At 37.8% G+C, this 15,108-nt stretch overlaps 14 non-coding genes across 14 annotated transcripts; all 14 read right to left on the bottom strand.

Annotated features, from left to right (window-relative positions):
* Window positions 1-2,403: 2,403 nt before the first annotated feature.
* Window positions 2,404-2,476, bottom strand: TRNAR-UCG (transfer RNA arginine (anticodon UCG)). Its single transcript has one exon. It is a non-coding gene; the product is annotated as a tRNA-Arg (tRNA).
* A 1,738-nt stretch (window positions 2,477-4,214) lies between these two features.
* Window positions 4,215-4,287, bottom strand: TRNAR-UCG (transfer RNA arginine (anticodon UCG)). The gene has a single exon. It is a non-coding gene; the product is annotated as a tRNA-Arg (tRNA).
* Window positions 4,288-5,852: 1,565 nt separating this feature from the next.
* On the bottom strand, window positions 5,853-5,925 carry TRNAR-UCG (transfer RNA arginine (anticodon UCG)). Its single transcript has one exon. It is a non-coding gene; the product is annotated as a tRNA-Arg (tRNA).
* A 1,842-nt stretch (window positions 5,926-7,767) lies between these two features.
* On the bottom strand, window positions 7,768-7,840 carry TRNAR-UCG (transfer RNA arginine (anticodon UCG)). The gene has a single exon. It is a non-coding gene; the product is annotated as a tRNA-Arg (tRNA).
* Window positions 7,841-8,258: 418 nt separating this feature from the next.
* Window positions 8,259-8,331, bottom strand: TRNAR-UCG (transfer RNA arginine (anticodon UCG)). The gene has a single exon. It is a non-coding gene; the product is annotated as a tRNA-Arg (tRNA).
* A 1,624-nt stretch (window positions 8,332-9,955) lies between these two features.
* On the bottom strand, window positions 9,956-10,028 carry TRNAR-UCG (transfer RNA arginine (anticodon UCG)). Its single transcript has one exon. It is a non-coding gene; the product is annotated as a tRNA-Arg (tRNA).
* An 856-nt stretch (window positions 10,029-10,884) lies between these two features.
* TRNAR-UCG (transfer RNA arginine (anticodon UCG)) lies at window positions 10,885-10,957 on the bottom strand. Its single transcript has one exon. It is a non-coding gene; the product is annotated as a tRNA-Arg (tRNA).
* A 1,245-nt stretch (window positions 10,958-12,202) lies between these two features.
* On the bottom strand, window positions 12,203-12,275 carry TRNAR-UCG (transfer RNA arginine (anticodon UCG)). The gene has a single exon. It is a non-coding gene; the product is annotated as a tRNA-Arg (tRNA).
* A 255-nt stretch (window positions 12,276-12,530) lies between these two features.
* TRNAR-UCG (transfer RNA arginine (anticodon UCG)) lies at window positions 12,531-12,603 on the bottom strand. The gene has a single exon. It is a non-coding gene; the product is annotated as a tRNA-Arg (tRNA).
* A 364-nt stretch (window positions 12,604-12,967) lies between these two features.
* TRNAR-UCG (transfer RNA arginine (anticodon UCG)) lies at window positions 12,968-13,040 on the bottom strand. The gene has a single exon. It is a non-coding gene; the product is annotated as a tRNA-Arg (tRNA).
* Window positions 13,041-13,295: 255 nt separating this feature from the next.
* On the bottom strand, window positions 13,296-13,368 carry TRNAQ-UUG (transfer RNA glutamine (anticodon UUG)). The gene has a single exon. It is a non-coding gene; the product is annotated as a tRNA-Gln (tRNA).
* A 200-nt stretch (window positions 13,369-13,568) lies between these two features.
* TRNAR-UCG (transfer RNA arginine (anticodon UCG)) lies at window positions 13,569-13,641 on the bottom strand. The gene has a single exon. It is a non-coding gene; the product is annotated as a tRNA-Arg (tRNA).
* A 255-nt stretch (window positions 13,642-13,896) lies between these two features.
* On the bottom strand, window positions 13,897-13,969 carry TRNAR-UCG (transfer RNA arginine (anticodon UCG)). The gene has a single exon. It is a non-coding gene; the product is annotated as a tRNA-Arg (tRNA).
* Window positions 13,970-14,387: 418 nt separating this feature from the next.
* On the bottom strand, window positions 14,388-14,460 carry TRNAR-UCG (transfer RNA arginine (anticodon UCG)). The gene has a single exon. It is a non-coding gene; the product is annotated as a tRNA-Arg (tRNA).
* Window positions 14,461-15,108: the final 648 nt, after the last annotated feature.

Below are 15,108 nucleotides of genomic sequence, written 5' to 3'. Positions count from 1 at the left end.
CACGCGGACACATTCAGGACCTCTTCTTTACAGTACATGATCAGACAAAATTGAAACTAAAGAAGAAAAATTTTAAAAACAAAATTTTACGGTTAAAACACATCCGTGACGAGCGGATACACTCAGGTTCTTTTCTTTATATTACATGATCAGACAAAATTAAAACTAATTAAGAATAATTTTAAAAATGAATTTTCATGTTTAGAACACGTCCGCGACATCCTGGATTCGAACCTGCAGTCTTCTGATTCGAAGTCAGACGCCTTATCCATTAGGCCACGCGGACACACTCAGACCTTCTTCTTTAAATTACATGATCAGACAAAATTAAAACTAATTAAGAATAATTTAAAAAATGCCTTTTCATGGTTAGAACACGTCCGCGACAGGATTCGAACCCGCAGTCTTCTTATTCGAAGTAAGACGCCTTATCCATTAGGCCACGCGGACACACTCAGACCTTCTTCTTTAAATTACATGATCAGACAAAATTAAAAGTAATTAAGAATAATTTTAAAAATGAATTTTCATGGTTAGAACACGTCCGAGACAGGATTCGAACCTGCAATCTTCTGATTCGAAGCCAGACGCCTTATCCATTAGGCCACGCGGACACATTCAGGACCTCTTCTTTACAGTACATGATCAGACAAAATTGAAACTAAAGAAGAAAAATTTTAAAAACAAAATTTTACGGTTAAAACACATCCGTGACGAGCGGATACACTCAGGTCCTTTTCTTTATATTACATGATCAGATAAAATTAAAACTAATTAAGAATAATTTTAAAAATGAATTTTCATGTTTAGAACACGTCCGCGACATCCTGGATTCGAACCTGCAGTCTTCTGATTCGAAGTCAGACGCCTTATCCATTAGGCCACGCGGACACACTCAGACCTTCTTCTTTAAATTACATGATGATACAAAATTAAAACTAATTAAGAATAATTTAAAAGATGCCTTTTCATGGTTAGAACACGTCCGCGACAGGATTCGAACCTGCAGTCTTCTTATTCGAAGTCAGACGCCTTATCCATCAGGCCACGCGGACACATTTAGGTCCACTTCTTCACACTACATGATCAGACAAAATTAAAACTAAACAAGAAAAATTTTAAAACCAAAATTTCACGGTTAAAGCACGTCCGCGAGAGGATTCGAACCTGCAGTCTTCTGATTCGAATTCAGACGCCTTATCCATTAGGCCACGCGGACACACTCAGACCTTCTTCTTTAAATTACATGATCAGACAAAATTAAAAGTAATTAAGAATAATTTTAAAAATGAATTTTCATGGTTAGAACACGTCCGAGACAGGATTCGAACCCGCAGTCTTCTGATTCGAAGACAGACGCCTTATCCATTAGGCCACGCGGACACATTCAGGACCTCTTCTTTACAGTACATGATCAGACAAAATTGAAACTAAAGAAGAAAAATTTTAAAAACAAAATTTTACGGTTAAAACACGTCCGTGACGAGCGGATACACTCAGGTTCTTTTCTTTATATTACATGATCAGACAAAATTAAAACTAATTAAGAATAATTTAAAAAATGCCTTTTCATGGTTAGAACACGTCCGCGACAGGATTCGAACCTGCAGTCTTCTTATTCGAAGTAAGACGCCTTATCCATCAGGCCACGCGGACACATTTAGGTCCACTTCTTTACACTACATGATCAGACAAAATTAAAACTAAACAAGAAAAATTTTAAAACCAAAATTTCACGGTTAAAGCACGTCCGCGAGAGGATTCGAACCTGCAATCTTCTGATTCGAAGTCAGACGCCTTATCCATTAGGCCACGCGGACACATTCAGGTCCTCTTCTTTACAGTACATGATCAGACAAAATTAAAACTAATTAAGAATAATTTAAAAAATGCCTTTTCATGGTTAGAACACGTCCGCGACAGGATTCGAACCTGCAGTCTTCTGATTCGAAGTCAGACGCCTTATCCATCAGGCCACGCGGACACATTTAGGTCCACTTCTTCACACTACATGATCAGACAAAATTAAAACTAAACAAGAAAAATTTTAAAACCATAATTTCACGGTTAAAGCACGTCCGCGAGAGGATTCGAACCTGCAATCTTCTGATTCGAAGTCAGACGCCTTATCCATTAGGCCACGCGGACACACTCAGTCCTTCTTCTTTAAATTACATGATCAGACAAAATTAAAAGTAATTAAGAATAATTTAAAAAATTACTTTTCATGGTTAGAACACGTCCGCGACAGGATTCGAACCTGCAATCTTCTGATTCGAAGTCAGACGTCTTATCCATTAGGCCACGCCGACACATTCAGGTCCTCTTCTTTACAGTACATGATCAGACAAAATTAAAACTAATTAAGAATAATTTAAAAAATGACTTTTCATGGTTAGAACACGTCCGCGACAGGATTCGAACCTGCAATCTTCTGATTCGAAGTCAGACGCCTTATCCATTAGGCCACGCGGACACACTCAGACCTTCTTCTTAAATTACATGATCAGACAAAATTAAAACTAATTAAGAATAATTTAAAGAATGACTTTTCATGGTTAGAACACGTCCGCGACAGGATTCGAAGCTGCAATCTTCTGATTCGAAGTCAGACGCCTTATCCATTAGGCCACGCGGACACATTCAGGTCCTCCTCTTTACAGTACATGATCAGACAAAATTAAAACTAATTAAGAATAATTTAAAAAATGACTTTTCATCGTTAGAACACGTCCGCAACAGGATTCGAACCTGCAATCTTCTGATTCGAAGACAGACGCCTTATCCATTAGGCCACGCGGACACATTCAGGTCCTCTTCTTCACACTACATGATGAGACAAAATTAAAACTAAACAAGAAAAATTTTAAAACCAAAATTTCACGGTTAAAGCACGTCCGCGAGAGGATTCGAACCTGCAGTCTTCTGATTCGAAGTCAGACGCCTTATCCATTAGGCCACACGGACACACTCAGACCTTCTTCTTTAAATTACATGATCAGACAAAATTAAAAGTAATTAAGAATAATTTTAAAAATGAATTTTCATGTTTAGAACACGTCCGCGACATCCTGGATTCGAACCTGCAGTCTTCTGATTCGAAGTCAGACGCCTTATCCATTAGGCCACGCGGACACACTCAGACCTTCTTCTTTAAATTACATGATCAGACAAAATTAAAACTAATTAAGAATAATTTAAAAAATGACTTTTCATCGTTAGAACACGTCCGCAACAGGATTCGAACCTGCAATCTTCTGATTCGAAGACAGACGCCTTATCCATTAGGCCACGCGGACACATTCAGGTCCTCTTCTTCACACTACATGATGAGACAAAATTAAAACTAAACAAGAAAAATTTTAAAACCAAAATTTCACGGTTAAAGCACGTCCGCGAGAGGATTCGAACCTGTAGTCTTCTGATTCGAAGTCAGACGCCTTATCCATTAGGCCACACGGACACACTCAGACCTTCTTCTTTAAATTACATGATCAGACAAAATTAAAACTAATTAAGAATAATTTTAAAAATGAATTTTCATGTTTAGAACACGTCCGCGACATCCTGGATTCGAACCTGCAGTCTTCTGATTCGAAGTCAGACGCCTTATCCATTAGGCCACGCGGACACACTCAGACCTTCTTCTTTAAATTACATGATCAGACAAAATTAAAACTAATTAAGAATAATTTAAAAAATGCCTTTTCATGGTTAGAACACGTCCGCGACAGGATTCGAACCTGCAGTCTTCTTATTCGAAGTAAGACGCCTTATCCATCAGGCCACGCGGACACATTTAGGTCCACTTCTTCACACTACATGATCAGACAAAATTAAAACTAAACAAGAAAAATTTTAAAACCAAAATTTCACGGTTAAAGCACGTCCGCGAGAGGATTCGAACCTGCAATCTTCTGATTCGAAGTCAGACGCCTTATCCATTAGGCCACGCGGACACACTCAGACCTTCTTCTTTAAATTACATGATCAGACAAAATTAAAAGTAATTAAGAATAATTTAAAAAATGACTTTTCATGGTTAGAACACGTCCGCGACAGGATTCGAACCTGCAATCTTCTGATTCGAAGTCAGACGTCTTATCCATTAGGCCACGCCGACACATTCAGGTCCTCTTCTTTACAGTACATGATCAGACAAAATTAAAACTAATTAAGAATAATTTAAAAAATGAATTTTCATGTTTAGAACACGTCCGCGACAGGATTCGAACCTGCAGTCTTCTGATTCGAAGTCAGACGCCTTATCCATTAGGCCACGCGGACACACTCAGACCTTCTTCTTTAAATTACATGATCAGACAAAATTAAAACTAATTAAGAATAATTTAAAAAATGACTTTTCATGGTTAGAACACGTCCGCGACAGGATTCGAACCTGAAATCTTCTGATTCGAAGTCAGACGCCTTATCCATTAGGCCACGCGGACACATTCAGGTCCTCTTCTTTACAGTACATGATCAGACAAAATTAAAACTAATTAAGAATAATTTAAAAAATGCCTTTTCATGGTTAGAACACGTCCGCGACAGGATTCGAACCTGCAGTCTTCTGTTTCGAAGTCAGACGCCTTATCCATTAGGCCACGCGGACACATTCAGACCTTCTTCTTTAAATTACATGATCAGACAAAATTAAAACTAATTAAGAATAATTTTAAAAATGAATTTTCATGGTTAGAACACGTCCGCGACAGGATTCGAACCTGCAATCTTCTGATTCGAAGCCAGACGCCTTATCCATGAGGCCACGCGGACACACTCAGACTTTCTTCTTAAATTACATGATCAGACAAAATTAAAACTAATTAAGAATAATTTAAAGAATGACTTTTCATGGTTAGAACACGTCCGCGACAGGATTCGAAGCTGCAATCTTCTGATTCGAAGTCAGACGCCTTATCCATTAGGCCACGCGGACACATTCAGGTCCTCCTCTTTACAGTACATGATCAGACAAAATTAAAACTAATTAAGAATAATTTAAAAAATGACTTTTCATCGTTAGAACACGTCCGCAACAGGATTCGAACCTGCAATCTTCTGATTCGAAGTCAGACGCCTTATCCATTAGGCCACGCGGACACACTCAGACCTTCTTCTTTAAATTACATGATCAGACAAAATTAAAACTAATTAAGAATAATTTAAAAAATGACTTTTCATGGTTAGAATACGTCCGCGACAGGATTCGAACCTGAAATCTTCTGATTCGAAGTCAGACGCCTTATCCATTAGGCCACGCGGACACATTCAGGTCCTCTTCTTTACAGTACATGATCAGACAAAATTAAAACTAATTAAGAATAATTTAAAAAATGCCTTTTCATGGTTAGAACACGTCCGCGACAGGATTCGAACCTGCAGTCTTCTGATTCGAAGTCAGACGCCTTATCCATCAGGCCACGCGGACACATTTAGACCATTTCTTCACACTACATGATCAGACAAAATTAAAACTAAACAAGAAAAATTTTAAAACCATAATTTCACGGTTAAAGCACGTCCGCGAGAGGATTCGAACTTGCAATCTTCTGATTCGAAGTCAGACGCCTTATCCATTAGGCCACGCGGACACACTCAGACCTTCTTCTTTAAATTACATGATCAGACAAAATTAAAAGTAATTAAGAATAATTTAAAAAATGACTTTTCATGGTTAGAACACGTCCGCGACAGGATTCGAACCTGCAATCTTCTGATTCGAAGTCAGACGTCTTATCCATTAGGCCACGCCGACACATTCAGGTCCTCTTCTTTACAGTACATGATCAGACAAAATTAAAACTAATTAAGAATAATTTAAAAAATGACTTTTCATGGTTAGAACACGTCCGCGACAGGATTCGAACCTGCAATCTTCTGATTCGAAGTCAGACGCCTTATCCATTAGGCCACGCGGACACACTCAGACCTTCTTCTTAAATTACATGATCAGACAAAATTAAAACTAATTAAGAATAATTTAAAGAATGACTTTTCATGGTTAGAACACGTCCGCGACAGGATTCGAAGCTGCAATCTTCTGATTCGAAGTCAGACGCCTTATCCATTAGGCCACGCGGACACATTCAGGTCCTCCTCTTTACAGTACATGATCAGACAAAATTAAAACTAATTAAGAATAATTTAAAAAATGACTTTTCATCGTTAGAACACGTCCGCAACAGGATTCGAACCTGCAATCTTCTGATTCGAAGACAGACGCCTTATCCTTTAGGCCACGCGGACACATTCAGGTCCTCTTCTTCACACTACATGATGAGACGAAATTAAAACTAAACAAGAAAAATTTTAAAACCAAAATTTCACGGTTAAAGCACGTCCGCGAGAGGATTCGAACCTGCAGTCATCTGATTCGAAGTCACACGCCTTATCCATTAGGCCACGCGGACACACTCAGACCTTCTTCTTTAAATTACATGATCAGACAAAATTAAAAGTAATTAAGAATAATTTTAAAAATGAATTTTCATGGTTAGAACACGTCCGAGACAGGATTCGAACCTGCAATCTTCTGATTCGAAGCCAGACGCCTTATCCATTAGGCCACGCGGACACATTCAGGACCTCTTCTTTACAGTACATGATCAGACAAAATTGAAACTAAAGAAGAAAAATTTTAAAAACAAAATTTTACGGTTAAAACACATCCGTGACGAGCGGATACACTCAGGTTCTTTTCTTTATATTACATGATCAGACAAAATTAAACTAATTAAGAATAATTTTAAAAATGAATTTTCATGTTTAGAACACGTCCGCGACATCCTGGATTCGAACCTGCAGTCTTCTGATTCGAAGTCAGACGCCTTATCCATTAGGCCACGCGGACACACTCAGACCTTCTTCTTTAAATTACATGATCAGACAAAATTAAAACTAATTAAGAATAATTTAAAAAATGCCTTTTCATGGTTAGAACACGTCCGCGACAGGATTCGAACCTGCAGTCTTCTTATTCGAAGTCAGACGCCTTATCCATCAGGCCACGCGGACACATTCAGGTCCACTTCTTCACACTACATGATCAGACAAAATTAAAACTAAACAAGAAAAATTTTAAAACCAAAATTTCACGGTTAAAGCACGTCCGCGAGAGGATTCGAACCTGCAGTCTTCTGATTCGAAGTCAGACGCCTTATCCATTAGGCCACGCGGACACACTCAGACCTTCTTCTTTAAATTACATGATCAGACAAAATTAAAACTAATTAAGAATAATTTAAAAAATGCCTTTTCATGGTTAGAACACGTCCGCGACAGGATTCGAACCTGCAGTCTTCTGATTCGAAGTCAGACGCCTTATCCATCAGGCCACGCGGACACATTTAGGTCCACTTCTTCACACTACATGATCAGACAAAATTAAAACTAAACAAGAAAAATTTTAAAACCATAATTTCACGGTTAAAGCACGTCCGCGAGAGGATTCGAACCTGCAATCTTCTGATTCGAAGTCAGACGCCTTATCCATTAAGCCACGCGGACACACTCAGACCTTCTTCTTTAAATTACATGATCAGACAAAATTAAAAGTAATTAAGAATAATTTAAAAAATGACTTTTCATGGTTAGTACACGTCCGCGACAGGATTCGAACCTGCAATCTTCTAATTCGAAGTCAGACGTCTTATCCATTAGGCCACGCCGACACATTCAGGTCCTCTTCTTTACAGTACATGATCAGACAAAATTAAAACTAATTAAGAATAATTTAAAAAATGACTTTTCATGGTTAGAACACGTCCGCGACAGGATTCGAACCTGCAATCTTCTGATTCGAAGTCAGACGCCTTATCCATTAGGCCACGCGGACACACTCAGACCTTCTTCTTAAATTACATGATCAGACAAAATTAAAACTAAACAAGAAAAATTTTAAAACCAAAATTTCACGGTTAAAGCACGTCCGCGAGAGGATTCGAACCTGCAGTCTTCTGATTCGAAGTCAGACGCCTTATCCATTAGGCCACGCGGACACACTCAGACCTTCTTCTTTAAATTACATGATCAGACAAAATTAAAAGTAATTAAGAATAATTTTAAAAATGAATTTTCATGGTTAGAACACGTCCGAGACAGGATTCGAACCTGCAATCTTCTGATTCGAAGCCAGACGCCTTATCCATTAGGCCACGCGGACACACTCAGACCTTCTTCTTTACAGTACATGATCAGACAAAATTAAAACTAATTAAGAATAATTTAAAAAATGCCTTTTCATGGTTAGAACACGTCCGCGACAGGATTCGAACCTGCAATCTTCTGATTCGAAGTCAGACGCCTTATCCATTAGGCCACGCGGACACACTCAGACCTTCTTCTTAAATTACATGATCAGACAAAATTAAAACTAATTAAGAATAATTTAAAGAACGACTTTTCATGGTTAGAACACGTCCGCGACAGGATTCGAAGCTGCAATCTTCTGATTCGAAGTCAGACGCCTTATCCATTAGGCCACGCGGACACATTCAGGTCCTCCTCTTTACAGTACATGATCAGACAAAATTAAAACTAATTAAGAATAATTTAAAAAATGACTTTTCATCGTTAGAACACGTCCGCAACAGGATTCGAACCTGCAATCTTCTGATTCGAAGACAGACGCCTTATCCATTAGGCCACGCGGACACATTCAGGTCCTCTTCTTCACACTACATGATGAGACAAAATTAAAACTAAACAAGAAAAATTTTAAAACCAAAATTTCACGGTTAAAGCACGTCCGCGAGAGGATTCGAACCTGCAGTCTTCTGATTCGAAGTCAGACGCCTTATCCATTAGGCCACGCGGACACACTCAGACCTTCTTCTTTAAATTACATGATCAGACAAAATTAAAAGTAATTAAGAATAATTTTAAAAATGAATTTTCATGGTTAGAACACGTCCGAGACAGGATTCGAACCTGCAATCTTCTGATTCGAAGCCAGACGCCTTATCCATTAGGCCACGCGGACACATTCAGGACCTCTTCTTTACAGTACATGATCAGACAAAATTGAAACTAAAGAAGAAAAATTTTAAAAACAAAATTTTACGGTTAAAACACATCCGTGACGAGCGGATACACTCAGGTTCTTTTCTTTATATTACATGATCAGACAAAATTAAAACTAATTAAGAATAATTTTAAAAATGAATTTTCATGTTTAGAACACGTCCGCGACATCCTGGATTCGAACCTGCAGTCTTCTGATTCGAAGTCAGACGCCTTATCCATTAGGCCACGCGGACACACTCAGACCTTCTTCTTTAAATTACATGATCAGACAAAATTAAAACTAATTAAGAATAATTTAAAAAATGCCTTTTCATGGTTAGAACACGTCCGCGACAGGATTCGAACCTGCAGTCTTCTTATTCGAAGTAAGACGCCTTATCCATCAGGCCACGCGGACACATTTAGGTCCACTTCTTCACACTACATGATCAGACAAAATTAAAACTAAACAAGAAAAATTTTAAAACCAAAATTTCACGGTTAAAGCACGTCCGCGAGAGGATTCGAACCTGCAGTCTTCTGATTCGAAGTCAGACGCCTTATCCATTAGGCCACGCGGACACACTCAGACATTCTTCTTTAAATTACATGATCAGACAAAATTAAAAGTAATTAAGAATAATTTTAAAAATGAATTTTCATGGTTAGAACACGTCCGAGACAGGATTCGAACCTGCAATCTTCTGATTCGAAGACAGACGCCTTATCCATTAGGCCACGCGGACACATTCAGGACCTCTTCTTTACAGTACATGATCAGACAAAATTGAAACTAAAGAAGAAAAATTTTAAAAACAAAATTTTACGGTTAAAACACGTCCGTGACGAGCGGATACACTCAGGTTCTTTTCTTTATATTACATGATCAGACAAAATTAAAACTAATTAAGAATAATTTTAAAAATGAATTTTCATGTTTAGAACACGTCCGCGACAGGATTCGAACCTGCAGTCTTCTGATTCGAAGTCAGACGCCTTATCCATTAGGCCACGCGGACACACTCAGACCTTCTTCTTTAAATTACATGATCAGACAAAATTAAAAGTAATTAAGAATAATTTAAAAAATGACTTTTCATGGTTAGAACACGTCCGCGACAGGATTCGAACCTGCAATCTTCTGATTCGAAGTCAGACGTCATATCCATTAGGCCACGCCGACACATTCAGGTCCTCTTCTTTACAGTACATGATCAGACAAAATTAAAACTAATTAAGAATAATTTTTAAAATGAATTTTCATGTTTAGAACACGTCCGCGACAGGATTCGAACCTGCAGTCTTCTGATTCGAAGTCAGACACCCTATCCATTAGGCCACGCGGACACACTCAGACCTTCTTCTTTAAATTACATGATCAGACAAAATTAAAACTAATTAAGAATAATTTAAAAAATGACTTTTCATGGTTAGAACACGTCCGCGACAGGATTCGAACCTGCAATCTTCTGATTCGAAGTCAGACGCCTTATACATTAGGCCACGCGGACACACTCAGACCTTCTTCTTTAAATTACATGATCAGACAAAATTAAAAGTAATTAAGAATAATTTTAAAAATGAATTTTCATGGTTAGAACACGTCCGAGACAGGATTCGAACCTGCAATCTTCTGATTCGAAGCCAGACGCCTTATCCATTAGGCCACGCGGACACATTCAGGACCTCTTCTTTACAGTACATGATCAGACAAAATTGAAACTAAAGAAGAAAAATTTTAAAAACAAAATTTTACGGTTAAAACACGTCCGTGACGAGCGGATACACTCAGGTTCTTTTCTTTATATTACATGATCAGACAAAATTAAAACTAATTAAGAATAATTTTAAAAATGAATTTTCATGTTTAGAACACGTCCGCGACAGGATTCGAACCTGCAATCTTCTGATTCGAAGTCAGACGCCTTATCCATTAGGCCACGCGGACACACTCAGACCTTCTTCTTTAAATTACATGATCAGACAAAATTAAAAGTAATTAAGAATAATTTTAAAAATGAATTTTCATGGTTAAACACGTCCGAGACAGGATTCGAACCTGCAATCTTCTGATTCGAAGCCAGACGCCTTATCCATTAGGCCACGCGGACACATTCAGGACCTCTTCTTTACAGTACATGATCAGACAAAATTGAAACTAAAGAAGAAAAATTTTAAAAACAAAATTTTACGGTTAAAACACATCCGTGACGAGCGGATACACTCAGGTTCTTTTCTTTATATTACATGATCAGACAAAATTAAAACTAATTAAGAATAATTTTAAAAATGAATTTTCATGTTTAGAACACGTCCGCGATATCCTGGATTCGAACCTGCAGTCTTCTGATTCGAAGTCAGACGCCTTATCCATTAGGCCACGCGGACACACTCAGACCTTCTTCTTTAAATTACATGATCAGACAAAATTAAAAGTAATTAAGAATAATTTTAAAAATGAATTTTCATGGTTAGAACACGTCCGAGACAGGATTCGAACCTGCAATCTTCTGATTCGAAGCCAGACGCCTTATCCATTAGGCCACGCGGACACATTCAGGACCTCTTCTTTACAGTACATGATCAGACAAAATTGAAACTAAAGAAGAAAAATTTTAAAAACAAAATTTTACGGTTAAAACACATCCGTGACGAGCGGATACACTCAGGTTCTTTTCTTTATATTACATGATCAGACAAAATTAAAACTAATTAAGAATAATTTTAAAAATGAATTTTCATGTTTAGAACACGTCCGCGATATCCTGGATTCGAACCTGCAGTCTTCTGATTCGAAGTCAGACGCCTTATCCATTAGGCCACGCGGACACACTCAGACCTTCTTCTTTAAATTACATGATCAGACAAAATTAAAACTAATTAAGAATAATTTAAAAAATGCCTTTTCATGGTTAGAACACGTCCGAGACAGGATTCGAACCTGCAATCTTCTGATTCGAAGACAGACGCCTTATCCATTAGGCCACGCGGACACATTCAGGACCTCTTCTTTACAGTACATGATCAGACAAAATTGAAACTAAAGAAGAAAAATTTTAAAAACAAAATTTTACGGTTAAAACACGTCCGTGACGAGCGGATACACTCAGGTTCTTTTCTTTATATTACATGATCAGACAAAATTAAAACTAATTAAGAATAATTTTAAAAATGAATTTTCATGTTTAGAACACGTCCGCGACAGGATTCGAACCTGCAGTCTTCTGATTCGAAGTCAGACGCCTTATCCATTAGGCCACGCGGACACACTCAGACCTTCTTCTTTAAATTACATGATCAGACAAAATTAAAAGTAATTAAGAATAATTTAAAAAATGACTTTTCATGGTTAGAACACGTCCGCGACAGGATTCGAACCTGCAATCTTCTGATTCGAAGTCAGACGTCATATCCATTAGGCCACGCCGACACATTCAGGTCCTCTTCTTTACAGTACATGATCAGACAAAATTAAAACTAATTAAGAATAATTTAAAAAATGACTTTTCGTGGTTAGAACACGTCCGCGACAGGATTCGAACCTGCAATCTTCTGATTCGAAGTCAGACGCCTTATCCATTAGGCCACGCGGACACACTCAGACCTTCTTCTTTAAATTACATGATCAGACAAAATTAAAAGTAATTAAGAATAATTTTAAAAATGAATTTTCATGGTTAGAACACGTCCGAGACAGGATTCGAACCTGCAATCTTCTGATTCGAAGACAGACGCCTTATCCATTAGGCCACGCGGACACATTCAGGACCTCTTCTTTACAGTACATGATCAGACAAAATTGAAACTAAAGAAGAAAAATTTTAAAAACAAAATTTTACGGTTAAAACACGTCCGTGACGAGCGGATACACTCAGGTTCTTTTCTTTATATTACATGATCAGACAAAATTAAAACTAATTAAGAATAATTTTAAAAATGAATTTTCATGTTTAGAACACGTCCGCGACAGGATTCGAACCTGCAGTCTTCTGATTCGAAGTCAGACGCCTTATCCATTAGGCCACGCGGACACACTCAGACCTTCTTCTTTAAATTACATGATCAGACAAAATTAAAAGTAATTAAGAATAATTTAAAAAATGACTTTTCATGGTTAGAACACGTCCGCGACAGGATTCGAACCTGCAATCTTCTGATTCGAAGTCAGACGTCATATCCATTAGGCCACGCCGACACATTCAGGTCCTCTTCTTTACAGTACATGATCAGACAAAATTAAAACTAATTAAGAATAATTTAAAAAATGACTTTTCGTGGTTAGAACACGTCCGCGACAGGATTCGAACCTGCAATCTTCTGATTCAAAGTCAGACGCCTTATCCATTAGGCCACGCGTACACACTCAGACCTTCTTCTTTACAGTACATGATCAGACAAAATTGAAACTAAAGAAGAAAAATTTTAAAAACAAAATTTTACGGTTAAAACACGTCCGTGACGAGCGGATACACTCAGGTTCTTTTCTTTATATTACATGATCAGACAAAATTAAAACTAATTAAGAATAATTTTAAAAATGAATTTTCATGTTTAGAACACGTCCGCGACAGGATTCGAACCTGCAATCTTCTGATTCGAAGTCAGACGCCCTATCCATTAGGCCACGCGGACACACTCAGACCTTCTTCTTTAAATTACATGATCAGACAAAATTAAAAGTAATTAAGAATAATTTAAAAAATGACTTTTCATGGTTAGAACACGTCCGCGACAGGATTCGAACCTGCAATCTTCTGATTCGAAGTCAGACGTCTTATCCATTAGGCCACGCCGACACATTCAGGTCCTCTTCTTTACAGTACATGATCAGACAAAATTAAAACTAATTAAGAATAATTTAAAAAATGACTTTTCATGGTTAGAACACGTCCGCGACAGGATTCGAACCTGCAATCTTCTGATTCGAAGTCAGACGCCTTATCCATTAGGCCACGCGGACACACTCAGACCTTCTTCTTAAATTACATGATCAGACAAAATTAAAACTAAACAAGAAAAATTTTAAAACCAAAATTTCACGGTTAAAGCACGTCCGCGAGAGGATTCGAACCTGCAGTCTTCTGATTCGAAGTCAGACGCCTTATCCATTAGGCCACGCGGACACACTCAGACCTTCTTCTTTAAATTACATGATCAGACAAAATTAAAAGTAATTAAGAATAATTTTAAAAATGAATTTTCATGGTTAGAACACGTCCGAGACAGGATTCGAACCTGCAATCTTCTGATTCGAAGCCAGACGCCTTATCCATTAGGCCACGCGGACACACTCAGACCTTCTTCTTTACAGTACATGATCAGACAAAATTAAAACTAATTAAGAATAATTTAAAAAATGCCTTTTCATGGTTAGAACACGTCCGCGACAGGATTCGAACCTGCAATCTTCTGATTCGAAGTCAGACGCCTTATCCATTAGGCCACGCGGACACACTCAGACCTTCTTCTTAAATTACATGATCAGACAAAATTAAAACTAATTAAGAATAATTTAAAGAATGACTTTTCATGGTTAGAACACGTCCGCGACAGGATTCGAAGCTGCAATCTTCTGATTCGAAGTCAGACGCCTTATCCATTAGGCCACGCGGACACATTCAGGTTCTCCTCTTTACAGTACATGATCAGACAAAATTAAAACTAATTAAGAATAATTTAAAAAATGACTTTTCATCGTTAGAACACGTCCGCAACAGGATTCGAACCTGCAATCTTCTGATTCGAAGACAGACGCCTTATCCATTAGGCCACGCGGACACATTCAGGTCCTCTTCTTCACACTACATGATGAGACAAAATTAAAACTAAACAAGAAAAATTTTAAAACCAAAATTTCACGGTTAAAGCACGTCCGCGAGAGGATTCGAACCTGCAGTCTTCTGATTCGAAGTCAGACGCCTTATCCATTAGGCCACGCGGACACACTCAGACCTTCTTCTTTAAATTACATGATCAGACAAAATTAAAAGTAATTAAGAATAATTTTAAAAATGAATTTTCATGGCTAGAACACGTCCGAAACAGGATTCGAACCTGCAATCTTCTGATTCGAAGCCAGACGCCTTATCCATTAGGCCA

Source organism: Stegodyphus dumicola, chromosome 12 (genome assembly GCF_044657685.1).
Source record: "Stegodyphus dumicola isolate Sdum_Otavi_A_Nest chromosome 12, ASM4465768v1".
Taxonomy (NCBI): domain Eukaryota; kingdom Metazoa; phylum Arthropoda; class Arachnida; order Araneae; family Eresidae; genus Stegodyphus; species Stegodyphus dumicola.
Note: the sequence above shows the minus strand (reverse complement) of the source record. Positions and strands in the feature narration are given on the sequence as shown.